Source organism: Aristolochia californica, unplaced genomic scaffold (genome assembly GCF_029961685.1).
Source record: "Aristolochia californica isolate CCGP_79_NKW_82.1479 unplaced genomic scaffold, dmAriCali1.0.hap1 SCAF_9, whole genome shotgun sequence".
Classification (NCBI taxonomy): domain Eukaryota; kingdom Viridiplantae; phylum Streptophyta; class Magnoliopsida; order Piperales; family Aristolochiaceae; genus Aristolochia; species Aristolochia californica.
Window position 1 is genome coordinate 22,490,142 of NW_027182290.1, and position 24,479 is coordinate 22,514,620.

The window sequence follows — 24,479 nt, forward strand, 5'->3', positions numbered from 1 at the left end:
CAGTACCTTGAAGAGTGGATCGTTGTTGAAGTTCTGAAAGTACTTGACATATGTCCTCTGGAGAAGAGGAATCACCGAGGGTGGACCTATCTGATACCACGTTGTTAGGATCCTCACGAGCCATGGATCTTGTCACCCTCCTCTTTTCTCTTCCTTCCATTACCTTGCTTGACGTTGAGATGGAATGAGGGAATGATGGAGATTGAATTTCGGAAAGGAGAATTTTGGAAAATAATTGGGGAAACGGGAGAGAGCTTGAAGGAGCTCTTGACCTGTTTATCTAATTTAGTCTAGCTAAAGTAGACTCAATTCATATCTCTCATTACCCTAGCTGTCCCCTTAATAGGGTTGAGGACATCCAAAACACTAAAGACCCCTTGGGTCAATGGTTCAAACCAATAAATGCTAAACCAACCCAAACCAAAGATAAAACCAAACCAAAAAAAATTACATGGAAATTGAAAAACACATTCATTAATTCCTACGCCTGTTGGTAACTTGTGATGCTATAGAGTCCATAACAGTTAGATTGTAATTAAGCCCATGGGCTATCTTGTGTAACCTAAACCTAATCTTATGTTTAAATAGAAAAGAGAAAGGAAAGAGGAGGACGTTCCCCTGTTTTTAAGAATCTCATTCTTGGTTGTTCTGTCAGCCATCGTTGATGATCTTTGCTGCACTCTCCATCAACACATTTGACAGTTGTTGAAAGAAAGAATCATCACCTCCTTGAAGCTACTCGGGGCCTCCTCTACTCGATGAAGGTACCCTACTTTTATTGCCCTCATGCTATTCTTACTGCAAGCTTATTCATTAATAGGTTACCTTCATCGATGCTTAGAAATCAAAGTCTGTATTCTGTTTTTTTTTTAATGGTGAATATCCGTTTTCGCTTCCTCTTAAAGTATTTGGTTGCACATGTGTTTTTCATGATCCTCGGTCTCTGAAGTGTATTTTTTTGGAGTATTCTCAACTCAGAAGTATATATTTGATATAATCCCACACTTTGGTGGTTGATGGTATCTCGGGATGTGACTTTCTTTGAAGACACTTCCTTCTACTCCTCATATGAGGCTCCTCCAGGATTTACATTTCCTCCTACCACTACATGTTCGCTTGTGTCGGTTAATGAAGATCTTACTCATCCCCCTGAAGCACCGGTCGTCCCCTCACTTGTTGAGTTGTCAGATCCACCTGAGGTAAGTCTTTCTCCTCCTCCTATGTTTGGGCCTAAATTTGATACTCAGCCTATTGTGTTACAAAATGCAACCCGTTCGTGTACTACATCTCATCTAATTGCCAATTTTATGTCTTCTCATCGCTTATCTTCTGAGTGTGTTCGGTTTCTTTCTTCACTTTCGTCTCTTTCCATACCACAATCCTATCAAGAGGCTCTGAATCATCCAAGATGGAAGGCGATTATGGATGAAGAAATGCATGCACTATATGAAAATCAAACATGCACATTCGCATCACTCCCAAAAGGGAAAAGACCGGTTGGTTGTAGATCGGTTTTTTTGGTGAAACACAACCCCAATGGGTCGGTTGCTCAACTTAAAGAATGACTAGTTGCAAAAGGTTATACTTAGTGTTATGGGATAGATTATGAAGAGACTTTCTCTGTGGTTGAAAAATTGAACTCGGTACATATCATCCTCTCTATTGTTGCTAATTCATCATACCACAATCCTCTCTATGGGTCAGTAGACTTCCACCAAGTCTACCCAGCTTCCGAGCTTGAGGACAACCTCAATCTGCAAGGGGGGTAGATGTTATGGACTCAATAACAAGGAGTCATCTACTTTACTTTTATTATTTATGTTTCTTTTAATTTCGAATTTTATTGATTTGTAATAAGACTTAAAGGTAGGGGTAGAATTGGGTTTTATAACCCTAACCTATGTTGATGTTAATTACCCTATTTAAGGGGTAAGGATGGAGAAATAAAGCAAGTTCGGAATTTGCATAAACTAGGGTAATTTAGGTTCTTCCCGAGCTCCCTAGCTAGGGTTCTTGGAGTTGTCTTTTCTGAGTTTCTTGTGGTTGCATTGGTGATTTCGTGGGTGCCTTGGGTGATCGAGAAGGGAAGAGAAAAGGGGGTTAATCTCTACCTGACGTGGTGGACAGAAGCCTTGGTGTTTTCATGGAACTAAGGAGGAAGAAGGGTTACGTGAACCCCTTCTTCAGCCAAGGCGACGACAAAGGAATTGCTGGCTGGAGGTCTCTCGAGAGGAGGTTAAACCTTGCCCAATTCCAAGCTGGGGAAAGGTATTTGCTTCGCTAACGGAACCAAGAGGAAGGGGAAGGAATTTTGTGGTTCACTACTTCAAGAAGAAGACATCTTCGTCCCTCATGGCAAAATAGAGGACTCTTCTTCCCTCACGGCAAAACCAAGGAGAAGAATTTCGAATTTTGGCTGACGTGGCATTCAAAGGGGTAACTTAGAGATTTTATTTTCCTAAGTTCAGCAAGTTAGAATTCTATTTTAATTTACCTACGTGAATAGTGGTTGAATCCATACGTCAGAGAAAAGGAATCCTGTTTTCAACTTAGAGTGGTTGGAGATGAAATTCTTGGTTCCTTACAGTGTTTAAAACCTTGTAACGTGCTGGATTCATCAGTATCTCGCCGAGTTACTAGATCCATGGTTAGGGACCATAACAACTTGGTATCAGAGCAGGGTAACCCGGCAGAGAGAAGCACCAATGAATATTTTGAATTGCTTGAAAGAAAATTTGATACAGTCCTAGAGAGGTTCTTCAAAATTGATATCGATATGGAGACCTTGAAGGGAAGGATGGATAGCATGGAGACATGTCTGACTACTGGCAAGAAATTTTCTACATTGGAGGAGAAGTTTACTCTCAATTTGGAAACCTTGCAAGGAAGGATGGATAGCAAGAACCCAATTCCGGGAGACCATTCGCAAATCAGAGGGGGCGATGAGTTTACTAGACACATGAGTTTCTTGGGTCAGCAAGGACCCTTCATTCCGGGGGGACACCTCAACCAGGGGGGAGGCACTATACCTCTCATTCCAGATCAGAGAGGAGGGGACCATTCGTATAATAGAGGAGGAGATGAATTTCCTAGGCGCACTAGTTTCTCGGGACAGCAAGGACCTCTCATTCCGGGGGGACACTTCTACCAGGGGGAGGCACTATTCCAAGGTATACTAAAATGGAATTCCCTGCTTATAATAGGTCAGAAGACCCTTTGATATGGTTGTATCGGTGTGAAAAAAATTTAGCCATTAGCAAGTCCCAGCCTATGACCAAGTCAACGTGGCTGTTTTCCACTTACTAGGAAAGCACAACTTTGGTACCAGCTAGTTGAAGTTGATAGCGAGTGGTAGATTGGGATGAATTTAAGTGACTGTGCTCTCTCCATTTTGGTCCTCTAACTTACATCAACCCTTTAGGAGATTTGGTTTTGTTACGCCAAATTGGGGCCATGGAGCAATATCAAAAACCTGTTCCAGGAAAAATTAGCACGAGCTAACAGTATGGTACAAGTGGATCGGCAAGTTGCACTATTTACAGCAGGCCTGATTGAGACGTTAAAGCTTGAGGTGGAGCTCTATGCACCTGTTAACTTATCCAGCGCTATGAATATAGCTCATACTTTAGAACTGGGACAAAAGGCACTGCACAGATGACCTCCATGGTTAGGGGAGCAAAGCGCTCCATCCACGGGGCAGGGGGAGCGCATTCCTCCGAGAAACAACCCAGGTATTACTTTGACAGGGGATCCAAGATCTAGTCATTGTACACCTCCATATGTAAAAAATTGACAAGTGCTGAGATGGCGGAATGGCGGGCTAAGAATATGTGTTACAATTGTGATGAACCATATCGGGCTGGGCATCAGTGCAAAAGATTATTTTTGATCGATAAGGTTGAAGATGAGGATATCGAGGTGACGGAGGATATGATAGAGGAAGAACCACCAGACATATCCCTGCACGCCATTACTGGGCAGCAATCCACCAAAACTACACAACATGGGAGCGGCTCGACAACTTCCACCAAGTCTACCCAGCTTTCAAGCTTGAGGACAAGCTCGATCTGCAAGGGGGGGGGGGGGGGGGGGCGGGGGGCAGATGTTATGGACTCAATAACACTGAGTCATCTACTTTACTTTTATTATTTATGTTGCTTTTAATTTCAAATTTTATTGATTTGTAATAAGACTTAAAGGTAGGGGTAGAATTAGGTTTTATAACCCTAACCTATGTTGATGTTAATTACCCTATTTAAGGGGTAAGGATGGAGAAATAAAGCAAGTACGGAATTAGCATAAACTAGGGTAATTTAGGTTCTTCCCGAGCTCCCTTGCTAGGGTTCTTGGCGTTGTCTTTTCTGGGTTGTCTTGTGGTTGCATTGGTGATTTTGAGTGCCTTGGGTGATTGAGAAGGGAAGAGAAAAGGGGGTTAATCTCTACCTGACGTGGTGGACAGAAACCTTGGTGTTTTCACGGAACTAAGGAGGAAGAAGGTTTGTGTGAACCCCTTCTTCAGCCAAGGCGACGGCAGAGGAATTGCTGGCTGGAGGTCTCTCGAGAGGAGGTTAAACCTTACCCAATTCCGAGCTGGGGAAAGGTATTTGCTCCACTAATGGAACCAGGTGGAAGGGAAAGGAATTTCGTGGTTCACTGCTGTAAGAAGAAGACATCTTCGTCCCTCACGGCAAAATAGAGGACTCTTCTTCCCTCTTGGTAAAACAGAGGAGAAGAATTTCGAATTCTAGCTGACGTGGCATTCAAAGAGGTAACTTACAGATTTTATTTTCCAAAGTTCAGTAAGTTAGAATTTTTTTTTAAATTACTTGCGTGAATAGTGGTTGAATCCATACGTGAGAGAAAAGGAATCTTGTTTTCAACTTAGAGTGGTTGCAGACGAAATTCTTGGTTCTTTACAATGTTTAAAACCTTGTAACATGCTGGATTCATCAGTATCACACCGAGTTACTAGATCCATGGCTAGGGACCATAACAAAAAATGCCAAAGGCCATAAGTTCAACAAATTACAAAAAACCCCTAATGAATTGAAATTGCAATTAAACCCCTAATGACTTGAAATTACAAATAAACCCAATCTATCCTCTCTCGATGCTATGGAGTCCATAACATCACTCCCCTCCTGGAGAACGAGCTTGCCTTCAAGCTCGAATGTAGGTCTGCTTACCTGTACCGACGTCTGGATCCATGCATGCACCAGTGTCAACCGCGAGATCGGAAGCAGTCCTCTGGACTACAAAACTAGAGCATCGAACTAAAGGAGCAAAAATATTTTTTTTTTTTATCTATGGTCAATCCCAACACAATCACCTCACTTGGAGGTAGGGTATTTGAGTTTCCATTCCCGAATAGCAGCATCATTGCTTTTTGGCAGCTGAGGAGCGGCATGGAGCCATGGAGCCATGGAGACAATTACCACCATGGAATCTAGAGCAAGAGCTGGCAGCTATTGTGATCATAGTACCATTAGAGAAAACACAACAAGTTGAGCAGAGGCATGTCTGCTTCCTCCCCATCGAACCTGTAGAATCCTTTAAACCTCCCAAGCTTCTCTCTACCTCCAATAATACCTGCCAAAATTCACTCCAAACAATGAACCCTGAACTGCATAAACGGTCAAGCTTGTCAGCGGGAAAATTTATCTTTGCTTTTCTGAGGACTTGGTGGAGGCCCTCAACACTAATGAAACCTCCTTCACCACTTTGATCTTGTGCATCAAATGCCCTCCTGATTAGAGATTCCCGCTATTCCAATTCATTTTCATCATGCATGGAGATATGTAAGGCCAACAACACCGTATAGTGGGATTCATGGCCAACAACCCAGAGGGGCCACCTGGGGCATTTCAGGAGCTGCCCAACCTTGCAGAAATTCAGAGATTCCAATAGACTAAGGAATCCAACCTCCACACTTGTTGGTATTCCATTCAAAGACATGCCTCCTAGATCCATACTGTTGTGGACTCAATAGCACACCGAGTCACAAAACGAAGAAGAAAACAACAACTCACTCAATAAGATTTAATTCTTATATTTCTTTGTGTAGGATTTATTTCTTATATTGTTTTAAGTAGGAATTATTTCTAATTACTTTATATGTAAGGGCATTATGGGAAATTATTGTAACCCTAACCCTAAAACTCCTTGACGTGACCTATTTAAGGGAAAGGTACGAATGAAAAAGGGAAGCTTTGAGATTTTAGAATAACCTAGTCTAAACAGGTTGAGATCACCTTGATCTCGAGTTTAGGGTTTACTCCAAAAATCCAATCTATCCTTCACCCTCCATTGCCATCCATCTTCACCCAAATTCATCCCTCATCATCCACACTAAGAAGAGGAGCTTAATGCGCCTTTCCCGAGCCCAAAGAGAGGATCTTCTCTCATCACCAGCGTCAACAACAAGTTGGGATCAATTTCCATCTTGACAAGTAGCAAAAGAGGAAGAATTCTGGTTCTTTCACGTGAAGGGTTAGAACAACTCTTCTTGCTGGGAATTCATCACGAAAACAGAGCAAGGACAGCCATCAACATGAGCCAAGGCTGCCCCCCCCCCCCCCCCCCCCCATGCTAGGCCTTCAAGTCCTAGAGTGAGCTGCATCAAATCAGGGTTGAAACCCTAATTAACGTGAGCAAGAATAGGTATTCCTCCATTTTCTCTCCACCTGAATTACTTCCATTCTAGCTATAACTTTAGCACTAGAATGAGATCATAAAAAGGGAGACTGATCACTGGTGGAAGAGTACCCAAAGAAGGGATCTTTAACCCTCCTTATCGAGTCTAACAACTCAGTACCAGTGTTGGATTCACAACTCCCACGCCATGTTACTCGATCCATGACCCAGGACCGTAACAACTTGGTATTAGAGCAGGGTAACATGGAGGATAATATCAGCAATGAAGAAATCCAAATTAGGATAAAAAAGATAGAAGATATCCTTGAAACAGCACAACCAGTGTTGGGAAAGATTTGTGGTTTGGAAGAAGAGATGAGTCGAGTCATCAGCATGCTATAGGAGTTGAGGACAAAGAGACATCAGAGTCCAGAGGTGAGAGAGGTTGCTCAACCATATCACAGAAGAGGGGAGCAATGGCATGCACGCACTGCTGTCCAAGGACCTCAGCATGGAGGCACAGTCCCAAGGTACACCAAGTTAGAGTTTCCCACTTTCAATGGTTCTGTGGATCCCTTAATTTGGTTGCATAGATGTGAGAAAAAAAATTTGAACCAAGGGACTACTGAATGGGATAAGGTGCAACTAGCCTATTTCCAAATGACAGATGAAGCCATGTTATGGGTTACTCAAGTAGAGAAAGAGAGACCGGGAATGACTTGGGGAGATTTAAAAATCTATGCACAATTAGATTTGGGCCTCCCGCCAACAGCAACCCCCTGGGAGAGTTAGTCCTATTGAGACAAACGGGTTCGGTGGAACAATATCAAAAACTATTCCAGGAAAATTTGGCTAGTGCTGGTAAGAGGGTATTGATTGACCAACAGGTCTCCTTATTCACAGCAGGTCTCAATGAGTATTTATGGCTAGAGGTAGAACTCCTTATGCCCACGGATCTAGCTAATGCCATGAATATGGCCCGAGCAATGGAACAACGACAATAGCTGCAGCAACGTAAGCCGGGTTGGTCGAGTGAGAGGAACACTTCCTCCACATGGCAAGGGCGCCACTATAATTCATCTCAGGGAGCATCTACAGTAGCACCATCCAGACACACTCCGACTACGACTCGGGTAGTCAATCCCCACCCTTGTAATTCCCTACCGAGATTTATAAAAAAATTGATGAGTGCAGAGATGGCAGAAAGGCGTTCCAGAAATCTATGTTATAACTGCGATGAGCAGTATCGGGTCGGACACCATTGTAAACGATTGTTTTGGCTTGAGGCGGAGGATCCAGAGGAGGTAGAGGATATTATGGAGGAGGAACCACCAGAGATATTCTTGCTTGCTATTACTGGGCAGAAATTGCCTACTACAATGCAAGTCCGAGCTCATGTCATCGATCGAGAACTAGTGGGACTAGTCGACTCAGGGAGTACACACAATTTTCTGAGTTTGACAGCCACACAACATCTCCAGCTCCAGATACACACTCATCCAACAGCCACCGTCTCAGTGGCCAATGGCAAGAAGGTCCCTAGCTATGGGATTAGTAAGGCGGTAACTTTTTCCATTGGATTTGCTTCATTTAATGCAGAATTTTTTGTTATTCCCCTGGCAGGATTTGATATGGTATTAGGCATTAAATGGTTACAAACATTGGGGCCCATTCTGTGGGACTTTTTGGCTTTAACCATGAGCTTTGATTTGGCTGGAAGTCGGGTGCTCTTACAGGGCTGTCAGGTGGACAGGGCCCACCACATGCACACTTTGCAAACACAGGATCAGCCTGGCAGTACTAGTGATGGTCTGGTTGAGGAGTTCTCTGACCTCTTCCAGGAGCCTTCAGGGTTGCCTCCCATGAAGCACTGTGACCACAGGATCTGTCTGAAACCAAGTTCTGAGGTAGTGGTCGTGCAACCATACCGTTACCCACACCTTCAGAAGGACGAGATAGAGCGTCAGTGCCATGAGATGTTGAAACAGGGACTTATTCATCCCAGCCGCTCCCCGTTCTCTTCACCTGTCTTACTTGTGAAGAAACATGATGGGACATGGAGGTTCTGCGTGAATTATTGGGAGTTGAACGTGCAGACAGTAAAAGACAAGTTCCTCATTCTGGTAGTGAATGAGCTCCTGGATGAGTTAGATGGTCGTGGTTATTCACTAAACTCGACCTCTGTTCGGGATACCATCAGGTCCGGATGCACCACTCTGATATCGAGAAGACGACGTTCTGCACGAACCATGGCCACTTTGACTTCGTCATCATGCCATTCGGGTTATCCAATGCACCCTCCACTTTTCAAGCTTTGATGAACGAGGTATTTAGCCCCTATCTTCAAAATTTTGTTCTTGTATTTTTCGATGATATTTTGATATATAGCAAGTCGGTTGAAGAGCACTTGGCACACTTGAGGATTGTTTTTGACTTGTTAAGAGCACATCAACTCTATTTGAAACATTCCAAGTGTTCTTTTTTGGCTTCACATGTGGGGCATCTGGGACACATTATCTCATATGAGGGGGCTACAGTGGATCCCGAGAAGAACCGAGCTATTCACGAGTGGCCGCAACCACAGTCATTTTCTACATTACGGGGTTTTATGGGTCTTGCGGGCTACTACCCCAAATTTATTCAAAATTATGGGCCAGTGGCAGCACCATTGACAAGTCTACTCAAGAAAAATTCCTTTATTTGGAATGAGGGGGCCACCACATTGTTTATGGGACTCAAACCTGCCCTAGCATCCGCGCCAGTATTACAACTTCCCAACTTTGACGAATTTTTCATGGTTGAGTGCGACACTTCGGGCGTGGACATTGGGGCCATTTTACAGCAGCTGGGCCATCCTATTGCGTATTTTAGCAGATAGTTGGCAGTCCGTCATCACAAGCTGGCAGCCTATGTACACGAATTGATTGGGTTGGCCAAAGCGGTCCAACATTGGAGGCCTTATCTCTGGGGCCGGGATTTTCTCATACGCACGGATCACTACAACCTTAAATTCCTACTAGAACAACGTTTGACGACATCACCACAGTAGCACTGGATCAGTAAGTTGTTGGGGTTTGACTTCTCGATGGAGTATCGTGCGGGGAGATTAAATAAGGCGGCATACGCCTTGTCACTGTGTTTTGAAGATCAGCAGTCGGTCTATTCTATCAGCCAACTGAGATTTCTCATTCTAGACTTGGTGCGAGACGCACATGCCACTAACCCTGCACTGCAGGAACTGCATCAGCAGATCTCGGAAGGGACAATGAATTTGAAGTGGTCCATCTAGGATTCACTTATTTATTACAAGCAGCGGATTTTCCTTCCACCTAAGTCTGAATTGATTCCAGCTATTCTCTCGGCCTACCATGACAGAACACACGAGCGGATCCAGAAGACCTTGCACAGAATTCGAACTGATTTTTATTGGCAAGCCATGAAACCCTCTATTGCGACTTATGTGAGCGACTGTCAGGTATGCCAGTGCAACAAAGCCGAGCACTTCAGTCCAACTGGTCTTCTTCAGCCTCTGGCCCTTCCTACGCAGGTTTGGGCCAACATTTCAATGGATTTTGTGGAAGGCCTACCCCTGTCCGCCGGCAAATCCATACTTTTTGTAGTGGTTGATAGATTCTCCAAGTACAGACATTTTATACCGATGGCTCATCCGTATACAGCAACACGGGTTGCTCAAACTTTCCTGGAGCAAATAGTCCACTTACATGGCATTCCATAATCCAATGTGAGTGACAGAGATGCAGTTTTCATGAGCACCTTTCGGCAGGAACTATTTCGCTTGAGTGGGACGAAATTGAAGTTCTCCTCCGCCTATCATCCACAGACAGACAAAGGTGGTGAACCGCACCATCGAGATGTATCTACAGTGCTTGGTGGGTGATTGTCGACTGCAATGGGTTCAATGGCTTCCGTTGGCCGAATACTGTTACAACACTTCATTCCTCTCTGCCTTGCAATCCACTCCTTTTCGGGTTGTATATGGCCGGGATCCACCTCGCCTTCTCTCGTACAACCCAGGGTCCACCCACATGGACGCGATTGATCAGGCACTCATAGACCGGGATCTACAGCTATAGAATATCACAAAATGGCTACGACGCGCCCAAGCTCGGATGAAGGGTGTCGACGACAAAGGCCACTGTGAGGTCTCTTTTGAGGTTGGGGAGTATGTGTGGCTATGGCTCCAGCCCTACCATTAGCAGTCTCTTGTGGGACCTCCACGTCATAAGCTGTTATGATCCCTAGCCATGGATCTAGTAACTCGGCGAGATACTGATGAATCCAGCACGTTACAAGGTTTTTAAACACTGTAAGGAACCAAGAATCTCGTCTCTAACCACTATTCACGCAGGTAAGTTGAAAATAGAATCCCTTTTGTCTAACGTATGGATTTAACCGCTAATCACGCAGGTAAATTAAAACAGAATTCTAACCTGCTGTACTTAAGAAAATAGAATCTCAAGTTACCTCTTTGAATGAATTCGGAACTCCTCAGCTCAGATTTGGAACTCCTCTTCAGCCCAAAATTCGGAACTCCTCTATCCAGAATTCGGAACTCCTCCTTAGCACAAAATTCGGAACTCCTCTACCCAGAATTCGGAACTCCCAACCAGCAACAAGAACCCGTCCTCCTTCCTGGGTAGACTCACGTCAAGACCTCTCCTTTTCTGGAATTTTCGTGAAAGAGATGATCTTCTCTTGCAGCTCAGAAGAGAAAGGTAATTCCTCTTCCTTTTCCTTCCAAGATCTCCTCAAAGACTCCCCAATGGATGCAGCAAACCCCCAAGAGAGTTCAAGCCAAGAAGCCTAGAATAGAGAGCCTAGAAAGAACCTAAATTACCCTAGTTTATGCTAATTCCGAACTTCCTTTATTTCTCCATCCTTACCCCTTAAATAGGGTACTTAACATCAACATAGGTTAGGGTTATAAAACCCAATTCTACCCCTACCTTTAAGTCTTATTACAAATCAATAAAATTCGAAATTAAAAGCAACATAAATAATAAAAGTAAAGTAGATGACTCAGTCTTATTGAGTCCATAACATAAGCTCTCACCCAGATTTTTTGGGTCATTTCCCATTCTTTGATGCGTGGGACCAGTCGCCTATCAGCTCAAATTACCGAACACAGCCAGAATTCACGATGTGTTTCATGTCTCTTTTTTGACGCCGCATTCCGGAGCACAGCCTACATCCACTCCATTCCTACCACTGGTTGATAATGGCGAGGTTATTCTTAACCCAACTGCGGTGTTACGGGTATGGCTGACCAATGACCATTGGGAGATTCTCGTTCAGTGGATGGACACTGACCCCGACGCTGCAACATGGGAACGTGTTGACTTCTTCAAACAAGTCTACAAATCTTTTGAGCTTGAGGACAAGCTCTTTCTCCATGGGGAGGCAGATGTTGTGGACTCAATAGCACACTGAGTCACACAACGAAGAAGAAAACAACAACTCACTCAATAGGATTTAATTCTTATATTTCTTTGAGTAGGATTTATTTCTTATTTTTGTAAGTAGGAATTATTTCTAATTACTTTATATGTAAGGGCATTATGGGGAATTATTGTAACCCTAACCCTAAAACTCCTTGACGTGACCTATTTCAGGGAAAGGTATGAATGAAATAGGGATGCTTTGAGATTTTAGAATAACCTAGTCTAAACAGGTTGAGATCACCTCTTGATCTCGAGTTTAGGGTTTACTCAAAAAATCCAACCTATCCTTCACCTCCATTGCCATCCATCTTCACCCAAATTTATCCCTCATCATCCATAATAAGAAGAGGAACTTCTTGCCCCTTTCCCGAGCCAAAAGAGAGGATCTTCTCTCATCACCAGCGTCAACAACAAGTTGGGATCAATTTCCATCTTGACGAGCAACAAAAGAGGAAGAATTCTAGTTCTTTCACGTGAAGGGTTAGAACAACTCTTCTTGATGGGAATTCATCACGAAAACAGAGCAAGGACAGCCATCAACTTGAGCCAAGGCTGCCCCCCAAGCTAGGCCTTCAAGTCCTAGAGCGAGCTGCATCAAATCAGGGTTGAAACCCGATTAACGTGAGCAAGAACAGATATTCCTCCATTCTCTCTCCACCTGAATTACTTCCACTCTAGCTATAACTTTAGCACTAGAATGAGATCATAAAAAGGGAGACTGATCACTGGTGGAAGAGTACCCAAATAAGGGATATTTAACCCTCCTAACCGAGTCCAGCGACTCAGTACCAGTGTTGGATTCACAACTCCCACACCGTGTTACTCGATCCATGACCCGGGACCGTAACACATACAGCCATCAAACACATTTGGAACACCTCGTCCACAGAGCAGTAGGTTCACAATTTCCTGTGAAGCATGTCCAAAAGGAGTTGTAACCAATGGAAGGCTAGGGTCGTCCCTGTCTGCTTGGACTGATTCCAGTCCTTGAGAAAGTAAAGTAGAAATAAGAAACAACAATGCCCCCAAACGACTTTGGAAAATGGGAAGCACAAATTTAAGGTGATGGGAAATGGCCTTTGTTCTCAGAGTGACAACATTCACTCGTAACGCTTTCTGTAAGTAAGAAGTTGAGTCAATTTGAAGACCGGTCAAGGCCGTAACTTGTGGGTCAAGTGCTGCCTTTGCTACCCTGTTAATCTTCTTTGCAGGTAGTGCTGGATAAACTTCCATGGGAGTTGCAGCAACATTTGCAAAAGAACCCATCAGACTTTTCTCCTTCCTTGCCTGTACAGGAATGCTTCCAAGCTCACTTGATGCACAATGGCTATAACCAGCCCCCTTGAACTGCACTCCTTCGAGCCACATGCAAACTGGTAAACATGCGGCCCCCAAACGTTCAACATATGGAGTGTGCCAGATCCATGTTAGCTTTAGAATCTTGCAAACTCGTTCAAGAACCAGGATGACAGTTTTAGCATCATCTGCATGCATCCACAGGAAGAAAAGTGGCATTATGTCCACCCCCAGTAGACACTCACAGCGGATTGTTCCCACCAAACCACCATCTGGACAGCTATACAATGTTTCGGATAATTCTCAGAAGGCCATTGTTGCTGCAAAGTTAGATTACTTGGGAGTGAAGACATCAAAGCTCCAGTCTCCCTTTCTGAAGAAGCCAGTCCAGCACAACAGAGGCAGAAGTCCCTTATTTCACTTTGGAGCAAGCTTTCAATGTTTTCAGCAATCAATGAGGAGTCTTGCTGGAGGAGGAGAGATTTAGCACTGATTGAAGTGGAAAATTTGGACTTTCTGGCACATTGATACTGTCTTTGAAAGGGATTTTGTTCTTGAGAGAAATTGAAAACCTCATTTCGCAAGTGGTGCCTCCCATAACGGGTCAAGATCGCATGAACCTTCCTAGTGTGATAGCCACCTATGTCAAGCCCAAACATAATGTTGTATGGAGGCTCTCCACCAAAGTTCTTTTGATTCACATCACTGCTTAACAACTGCAGGTAGCCACCACCACAATCCAACTGTTGCTCATGCTTGACAAAAAATTGAACATCACCACTACGGTTCCCATAAATAAGCTGTTTTGGAACATGTGATTGAACACACTAACCTGCTTGTGTGGCTTGCAAAACACACATCAACATCTGATCTCTTGGTATTCGCACATGATCAACCAACAGGACACCATTATCCATGATATTGTAAGCTCCATTTCCAAAGTGCATCTCCATATCACCAATTGTACTACCTGTAAGAGGGGATTGAACTTCCAAACTTCGTAGTTGCACATGAAAACCATTTTCTCCATGCTCATGTCCATTGATGATTAGCTGAGCATAGAGAATAGCATGTGTTGAAACTTTACCCAAGCCACTGTGCTCATCAACAGCGAAATAGAGCCTTCCCCAAAAAACTTTCAGCATCACATAAAGCACAAATAAATACGGGACATGCACACTGGTCTCGGAAATTGAAAAATTAAAGAACTTCACATTCTCAAGTGGACAACGAACAGATGCATTGGTATTATGCGCAGCAGCAAAACAACCAAGCCACTAGAAAAAATTCAGAGGTCCCCAAAAAAAAATTTTAATGGAGCCCGGCATCCTCCCAAAATTTTTATCTCGACTTGCATATACCCAAGCCGAAATTCCCTCATTTGGGCAATGGTTCGTTGCTTCCCGAAACAGAGAACTTTTGTTCCAAATTTCCAAACAGTGTTGCTACTGCTCAGCCCCTTGGAGGCCCTTCAACTGCATGGAACCACCGATTTGAACTAAAAATAGATAGCATGTCAAAAGCGTACCCCCAATTTAGTTGGATATGGTTCCCCATTGGGCATCTAAGGGCAAGGTTGAGGCTGAGAATGAGAATTCGGAAGCCAAAGCCCACCGGATTTGTTTCCAACGGCGATTCCTCTTTTTCTGGTGGACTCTTGTTGCTGCCGGTGCTAGTAGATGTTTGGATATAGAGGAGGGATGCCCTAACTGATTCGCCGTGATCGAGACAGACCAGAATGCTTCCGTCTGTGGTGGGGAAAAAAATTTTGTTGGCCGTGAGAAGGAGATTTGTAAGGTTGAACCCAAATCAGTATGTACCGATGAGAATTTGGCAGAAAACCCTTCCGATTTCCTTAAATCGCCGCCGTCTGATTGCAGAAGGTCTGAGTCCAAAATCTGATTTGTGTCCTTCTCAGCGATTTTCATGGTTTCGGGTGTCGGATTTGAAGTCGCCCCCAAATCTTCCGTAGGTACTTCGGGCGGTAAACAAGACGACGTCTTTGATTATTTTGGGTCGTGGTCTGTTTTCCCAACCAAGACTGCTTCTCAATCGAATGCCTCTCGATACTCCGTTGATAGCCAATACTTCACCCAGGAGGCATGCCCTTTCTTTATCTCTTCCACTGCAATGCCTGTTACAGCCATTTCTCCGATTTGTCTATGCATCTCCAACCATGGGTCTTCATGGCACATCGTGTTCCGGCTCTGAGCTGAATTCGGTCCCTGGGCGTGAGGTGCCATAGGTGGATGGGGGTGGCGCAGCGGTGGTGGAGGAGGTGGTGGTGGCTGGTGTTGCTCGGCCGGCGGAGAATAGGCTGCTGGCTGCGGTGGTCCTCGACCCTCAGCTTCATCAAGTCGCCTGAGAATGAGCTCTAGTGTCGTATTCATGGTCTCCATTGAAGTGCGAAGATCATCAATACTTGCATCTAATCTTTGACGATTTGCATCACTAAGATGACGCAAACCCTCTGGGGAAGAGGAATCCCCAAGGATGGACCACTCTGATACCAAGATGTTGGGATCTTCCCGGGCCATGGATCTCGTCACCCTTCTTCCCTCTCTTCCCTCCAGATTGATTGTTGACGCTGGAAGAGAACCCCTATTCTTTGAACGTGTAATGGTGGAATCGGAATGGAATGGATTGAGCTTTGAAGGGAGCTCGACCAGGACCTCTGAGGGAGAATCCGACTTAGCTAAAATTAATTTACTCAATGCTTACCTTCCTTCATTCATCTCACGTCCCTATATAGGGAATTAGGGAAAACCTGTCGAAGGCCATAAGTTCAACAAATTACAAATAAACCAATAATGAATTGAATTTGCAAGTAAACCCCTAATGACTTGAAATTTCAAATAAACCCCAATCTATCCTCTCAAGATGCTATGGAGTCCATAACAGATAGGGCCCAAGCCCACACGACCAAGGAAGGCCCACAAGATGGGCCCAAGTACATAAGAAGTAGGACCCACCATGATTACTATGAGCTGGCATCTTTGTCACATAAGTGGGAAGATCAAGGACTCACAAAGGTATTTTTATCTTATGGTCACGTCCTAGAAGAGTTTAGTTTAAGTTATGTTTGTCTTTTATCTATATTTAGTTATATAATTATGCTAAGGCTTATCTATAAGTGTTAGAGTTTGGGTTAAATTGGGACAAAGGTAGTTTTATTGTGGACTCTACTACCATCCTCTATTATAAATAGAGTTAATAAAGTCAATGAAGTATTTTTATTTTTCATAAATTCAACATGGTATCAGAGCAAGTTCTGTGAGTTGACTTGGTCAACCCACAGAGATAATGAGATCTTTTTCTTTAAACCCTAAAACCTAAGTGTAGGTTCGTAGCTATTTTTTTTTCTGTCCCTACACTAGTAGTTTGCTTTGCGTTTTTCACATGTATACAAAGATTTTAATATTTCAAATTATATATTTACAAAAATATATTTGAGTCAAATGTCCAAAGAAAAATGTTTTTTTCCAATCGAAGTTATCAACAGAGAGAGTATCGATATTTGAATGAGCAAAGGTCAGATTGCAAAAAGGTTCGAGCAGTAGCAGAAAGCTTCAAATTCCGAGGTATTTTTTGCTATCAAGAACTAGATTTTATATGGAGAAATATATTTCAAAAGAAACATATGTAAGTATATTACTTTACATATTCAACCAATTTTTTATCTGAGTTATCTACAAATAGAAATCGGTATTGGAAGCAGCAAAGGTAAGAAAGAAAAAGAGGTTAGCGCATCAGCAGAAAGCTTCAACTTTCGAGGTATTTTTTTCTATCAAGAAAGAGACTTTATATGGAGAATTATATATCAAAAGAAAGATATGTAAGTCCATTTTCTTATCTATTTAACAAATTCTCAGTATGATTTATTTGTAAGGAGATATTGATCTTGGAATGGTCAATGGTCATTCTAGAACAAAAGGAGAAACAATACTTAGTTCGGCAAGATGACAGAGACCGAAATATATCAGATTATTTATCTTATGATAATTATATTTTATTAAGTGAAATTATACTTTGATGAAATTTATTTAAGTCTAGTTTCAGACGAAGAAAATTTCATGTCAATCTGATCTATATTTAAAGATATATTTGCATTGGAAGAATCAAAAGTCATGTAGGTATTCTATTGCATTGAAAAATCCGAATTTAAGCCCATTGTTTTTCGTTAATTTTTTAGTTGATATATCAGGAAAATATCTTACTTCTCCCTGGCTTGAGGGTTTATCTATACATCTCTATTATTTTGGCTTATGGCTACATCTGTGATATTTGGTTCAAGTTGGGATCACTGCCATTACCTCCCAGCTTGAGGAAGAGAAGTACAAGAAGTGCAAGAAAGATGTATTTTATTCCATATGTTGTGGATAAGTTTATGTGACCAAAATATTAAAGAAAGGGGGAGCACAAAAGATGAAGTTTATGCATCTAAGAAAAAATATTTATATTGGATTATGATTATTTCATGGGTCCTTCTACAAGGTTAATTATTTTGATTTATGTTATAGGTGTTGGAAGATGGTCGTGTTACATTACAGTTGTTGTTATTATGTCTCTTTGGACATTATTATTGAAGAAGAGGTGGCCTCAATACCTTTTCTCATACCATAATTTATTTGACTCTCAAAAATGTCACAGTTGGGACACCATGAGAGTTGTTCCCTGGATTGGGACACCATGATAAATTTAACTCTCAAAAATATCACGGTTGGGATACCATGAGAGTCGGCGTCCAAATTGGAACACCATTATAAATAAAACCACTACCATCCCTAAGTGTTAAAGTTTGGGTGCAATTGGGACAAATGTAGTTTTATTGTAATTGGACTCTACTACCATCCTCTATTATAAATAGAGTTAATGAAGTCATTGAAGTATTTTTATTTTCCATAAATTCAGCATGGTATCAGAGCAAGTTTTGTGAGTTGACTTGGTCAACCCACAGAGATAATGAGATCCTTTTCTCCAAACCCTAAAACCTAAGTGTAGGTTCGTAGCTATTTTTTTTCTATCCCTACACTCATAGTTTGCTTTGCATTTTTCACATGTATACAGAGATTTTAATATTTCAAATTATATATATTTAAGGAAATATATTTGAGTCTAATTTCCAAAGAAAAATGATTTTTTCCAATCGGATAATCTACAGAGAGATATCAATATTTGAATGAGCAAACGTCAGATTACAAAAAGGTTCAAGTAGAAGTAGAAAGCTTCAAATTCTGAGGTATTTTTTGCTATCAAGAACTAGACTTTATATGGAGAAATATATATATCAAAAGAAATATATGTAAGTATATTATTTTACCCATTCAACCAAATTTTTATCTGAGTTATCTACAAAGAGAAATCAATATTGGAAGCAGCAAAGGTTAGAAAGAAAATGAGGTTAGAGCATCAGGAGAAATCTTCAACTTCCGAGGTACTTTTTACTATAAAAAAAGAGACTTTATATGGAGAATTATATATCAAAAAGAAAGATATGTAAGTCCATTTTCTTATCTATTTAACAAATTCTTGGTAAGATTTATTTTTAAGGAGATATTGATCTTGGAATGGTAAATGGTCATTCTGGAAAAAAAGGAGAAACAATACTTAGTTCTGCAAGATGACAGAGACCGAAATATATCAGATTATTTATCTTTTGATAATTATATTTTATGAAGTGAATTTATACTTTGATTAAATTTATTTAATTCTAGTTTCAGATGAAGAAAATTTCATGTCAATCTGATCTATATTTAAAGATATATTTGCATTAGAAGCATCAAAGGTCATGCAGGTATTCTATTGCATTGAAAAATCCAAATTTAAGCCCATTGTTTTGCGTCACTTTTTGAGTTGATTCATCAGGAAAATATCATACTTATCCCTGGTTTGAGGGCTTATCTATACATCTCTATTATTTGGGCTTATGGTTACATCTATTATATTTGGTTCAAGCTGGGATCACTGCCATTACCTCCCAGCTTGAGAGAGAGAAGTACAAGAAGTAAGAGAAAGATGTAATATATTCCATATGTTATGGATAAGTTTATGTGACCAAAATATTAAAGAAAGGGGGATCACAAAAGATGAATTTTATGCCTCTAAGAAAAAATATTTATATTGGATTATGATTATTTCATGGGTCCTTCTACAAGGTTACTTATTCTTATTCATGTTATAGGTGTTGGAAGATGGTTGTGTTACATTACAATTGATGTTATTATGTCTCTTTGGATGAGACAATATAATTGAAGAAGAGGTGGCCTCAGTACCTTTTCTCATACCATAATTTATTTGACTCTCAAAAATATCACAGTTGGGACACCATGAGAGTTGTTCCCCGGATTGGGACACCAAGATAAATTTAGCTCTCAAAAATATCACGGTTAGGATACCATGAAATTCGGCGTCCGAATTGGGACACCATTATAAATAAAACCACAGACATCCTTAAGTGTTAGAGTTTGGGTGTAATTGGGACAAAGGTAGTTTTATTGTAATTGGACTCTACTACCATCCTCTATTATAAATAGAGTTAATGAAGTCAATGAAGTATTTTTATTTTCCATAAATTCAACATGGTATCAGAGCAAGTTCTGTGAGTTGACTTGGTCAACCCACAGAGATAATGAGATCCTTTTCTCTAAACCCTAAAACCTAAGTGTAGGTTCGTAGCTATTTTTTTTCTGTCCCTACACTCAAAGTTTGCTTTGCGTTTTTCACATGTAAACAAAAATTTTAATATTTCAAATTATATATTTACAGAAATATATTTGAGTCTAATTTCCAAAGAAAAAATGGTATTTTTCCAATCGGAGTTATCTACAGAGAGATATCAATATTTGAATGAGCAAAGGTCAGATTGCAAAAAGGTTCGAACAGTAGGAGAAGCTTCAAATTCCGAGGTATTTTATGCTATCAAGAACTAGACTTTATATGGAGAAAAATATATCAAAATAAATATATGTAAGTATATTATTTTACATATTTAACCAAATTTTTATCTGAGTTATCTACATCGAGAAATCAATATTGGAAACAGCAAAGGTCAGAAAGAAAAAGAGGTTAGAGCATCAGTAAAAAGCTTCAACTTTCGAGGTATTTTTTTATATCAAGAAAGAGACTTTATATGGAGAATTATAGATCAAAAGAAATATATGTAAGTCTATTTTCTTATCTACTTAAAAAATTCTCGGTAAGATATATTTTTAAGGAGGTATTGATCTTGGAATGGTCAATGGTCATTCTGGAAAAAAAAGTGAAACAATACTTAGTTCAGCAAGATGACATAGAACGAAATATATCAGATTATTTATCTTCTGATAATTATATTTTATGAAGTGAATTTATACTTTGGTGAAAATTATTTAAGTCTAGTTTCAGACGAAGAAAAATTCATGTCAATCTGATCTATATTTAAAGAAATATTTGTATTAGAAGAATCAAAGGTCATGCAGGTATTCTATTGCATTGAAAAATCCGAATTTAAGCCCATTGTTTTGCGTCACTTTTTGAGTTGATATATCAGGAAAATATCATACTTATCCCTAGTTTGAGGGTTTATCTATACATCTCTATTATTTGGGCTTATGGCTACATCTATGATATTTGGTTCTAGTTGGGATCACTGCCATTACCTCCCAGCTTGAGGGAGAGAAGTACAAGAAGTACAAGAAAGATGTATTTTATTCCATATGTTGTGGATAAGTTTATGTGACCAAAATATTAAAGAAAGGGGGAGCACAAAAGATGAAATTTATGCATCTAAAAAAAATATTTATATTGGATTATGATTATTTCATGGGTCCTTCTACAAGGTTAATTATTTTGATTCATGTTATAGGTGTTGGAAGATGGTCATGTTACATTACAGTTGTTGTTATTATGTCTCTTCTAATGAGACATTATTATTGAAGAAGAGGTGGCCTCAGTACCTTTTCTCATACCATAATTTTTTTGACTCTCAAAAATATCACAGTTGGGACACCATGAGAGTTGTTCCCCGGATTGGGACACCATGATAAATTTAGCTCTCAAAAATATCATGGTTGGGATACCATCAGAGTCGACGTACGAATTGGGACACCATTATAAATAAAACCACTACCATCCTTAAGTGTTAGGGTTTGGATGTAATTGGGACAAAGGTAGTTTTATTGTAATTGGACTCTGCTACCATCCTCTATTATAAATAGAGTTAATGAAGTCAATGAAGTATTTTTATTTTCCATAAATTCAACATGGTATCAGAGTAAATTCTGTGAGTTGACTTGGTCAACCCACAGAGATAATGAGATCCTTTTCTCTAAACCCTAAAACCTAAGTGTAGGTTTGTAGCTATTTTTTTTTGTCCCTACACCTGTAGTTTGCTTTGCATTTTTCACAAGTATATAGAGATTTAAATATTTAAAATTATATATTTAAGAAAATATATTTGAGTCTAATTTCAAATGAAAAATGATTTTTTTCCAATCGAAGTTATCTACAGAGAAATATCGATATTTGAATGAGCAAAGGTCAGATTGCAAAAAGGTTCGAGCAGCAGCAGAAAGCTTCAAATTCCGAGGTATTTTATGCTATCAAGAACTAGAGTTTATATGGAGAAATATATATCAAAAGAAATATATGTAAGTATATTATTTTACATATTCAACCAAATTTTTATCTGAGTTATCTATAAAGGGAAATCGATATTGGAAGCAGCAAAGGTAAGAAAGAAAAAGAGGCTAGAGCATCAGGAGAAAACTTCAACTTCCGAGGTATTTTTTGCTATCAAGAAAGAGACTTTATATGGAGAATTATATATGAAAAGAATGATATGTAAGTCTATTTTCTTATATATTTAACAAATTCTCGGAATGATTTATTTGTAAGGAGATATTGATCTTGGAATGGTTAATGGTCATTCTAAAAAAAAGGAGAAACAATACCTAGTTCTGCCAGATGACAGAGACCAAAATATATCAGATTATTTATCTTTTGATAACTATATTTTATGAAGTGAATTTATACTTTGATGAAATTTATTTAAGTCTAGTTTCAGACAAAGAAAATTTCATGTCAATCTGATCTATATTTAAAGATATATTTGCATTGGAAGAATCAAAGGTCATGCAGGTATTCTATTGCATTAAAAAATTCGAATTTAAGCCCATTGTTTTGCGTCACTTTTTGAGTTGATATATCACGAAAATATCTTACTTTTCCCTGGTTTGAGGGCTTATCTTTACATCTCTATTATTTTTGCTTATGGCTACATCTATGATATTTGGTTCAAGTTGGGATCACTGCCATTACCTCCAAGTTTGAGGGAGAGAAGTACAAGAAGTACAAGAAAGATGTATTTTATTCCATATGTTATGGATAAGTTTATGTGAACACAATATTAAATAAAGGGGGAGCACAAAAGATGAAGTTTATGTATCTAAGAAAAAATATTTATATTGGATTATGATTATTTCATGGGTCCTTCTACAAGGTTAATTATTTTGATTCATGATATAGGTGTTAGAAGATGGTCGTGTTACATTACAGTTGTTGTTATTATGTCTCTTTGGATGAGACATTATTATTGAAGAAGAGGTGGCCTCAATACCTTTTCTCATACCATAATCTATTTGACTCTCAAAAATATCACGGTTGGGATACCATTAGAGTCGGTGTTCGAATTGGGACACCTTTATAAATAAAACCACTGCCCCCCCCCCCCCCCCCCCCACATCTTCTAAGTTTATGTGAACACAATATTAAATAAAGGGGGAGCACAAAAGATGAAGTTTATGTATCTAAGAAAAAATATTTATATTGGATTATGATTATTTCATGGGTCCTTCTACAAGGTTAATTATTTTGATTCATGATATAGGTGTTAGAAGATGGTCGTGTTACATTACAGTTGTTGTTATTATGTCTCTTTGGATGAGACATTATTATTGAAGAAGAGGTGGCCTCAATACCTTTTCTCATACCATAATCTATTTGACTCTCAAAAATATCACGGTTGGGATACCATTAGAGTCGGTGTTCGAATTGGGACACCTTTATAAATAAAACCACTGCCCCCCCCCCCCCCCCCCCCCCTCCCCCCCCCCCCCTGTAATGGCTTTTATTACTTCAACTTCTACTACTTGAGAATCATTGTCCTGTGGTGGGACACGATGGTGGACACTTCAGAGCAATGTTGATAGACACACTACTAATAGAAGACGGAGTGTACCCCACATCCAGTATTAGGACTGGAGTATGGAGCAATGTCTTACAGGCTAGGAGTGATTTTTAATCTCACTTATATTATGCCAGCAGGGACTCATGGAAGGAAACAACAACGTTGTTGAATTTATGAAAAAGATAAATACTTCGTTGACTTCATAAACTTGTTATAATCATAGTACATGAACCTCTATTTATAATAGAGGAAGATAGTAGAGTCCAATTACAATAAAACTACCTTTGTCCCAATTACACCCAAACTCTAACACTTAAAGATAAGTCCTAGCATAATTAAATAACTCAATATAGATAAAAGACAAACATAACTCAAACGGAAACTCTTCTTGGACGTGACCATAAGATAAAGATGCTTTTGTGAGTCCTTATTGATCTCCCAACTTATGTGATAAGGATATCAGCTCTTGGTATTCATGGTGGGTCTTATTTATTATGGGCTTGGGCCCATCTTGTGGGCCTTCCTTGGTCTTGTGGGCTTGGGCCCTATCTTCCAATACTCCCCCTCAAGCTTGTTGCAAATGATGTATAAAATATTTTTTTATAAAAAGGCAATCCTCCAATCTTCCAACACTCCCTCGCACGCTGGTGCTCTCTTCCTTGAGACCCAGCTGGCCAATTCAGGGAGGTATAGATGTAATAATAAGTTCCTCCACCATGGTGTCCCAACCATTGACACTTTTTATTTTTGATGGGGTATTAAGTTCCTCCGTCATGGAATCCCAACCATTGACACTTGATTTTTTTGACGGGGTATTAAGTTCCTCCGTTATGGAATCCCAACCATTGACACTTGATATTTTTTACAGGGTATTAAGTTCCTCCGTCATGGAATCCCAACCATTGACACTTGATATTTTTGAC

The 24,479-nt window shown here is 40.2% G+C and overlaps 1 pseudogene; it reads right to left on the reverse strand.

Annotated features, from left to right (window-relative positions):
- Positions 1-5,376: 5,376 nt before the first annotated feature.
- LOC137940656 (uncharacterized) lies at positions 5,377-13,610 on the reverse strand (annotated as a pseudogene).
- Between the last annotated feature and the right edge of the window lie 10,869 nt (positions 13,611-24,479).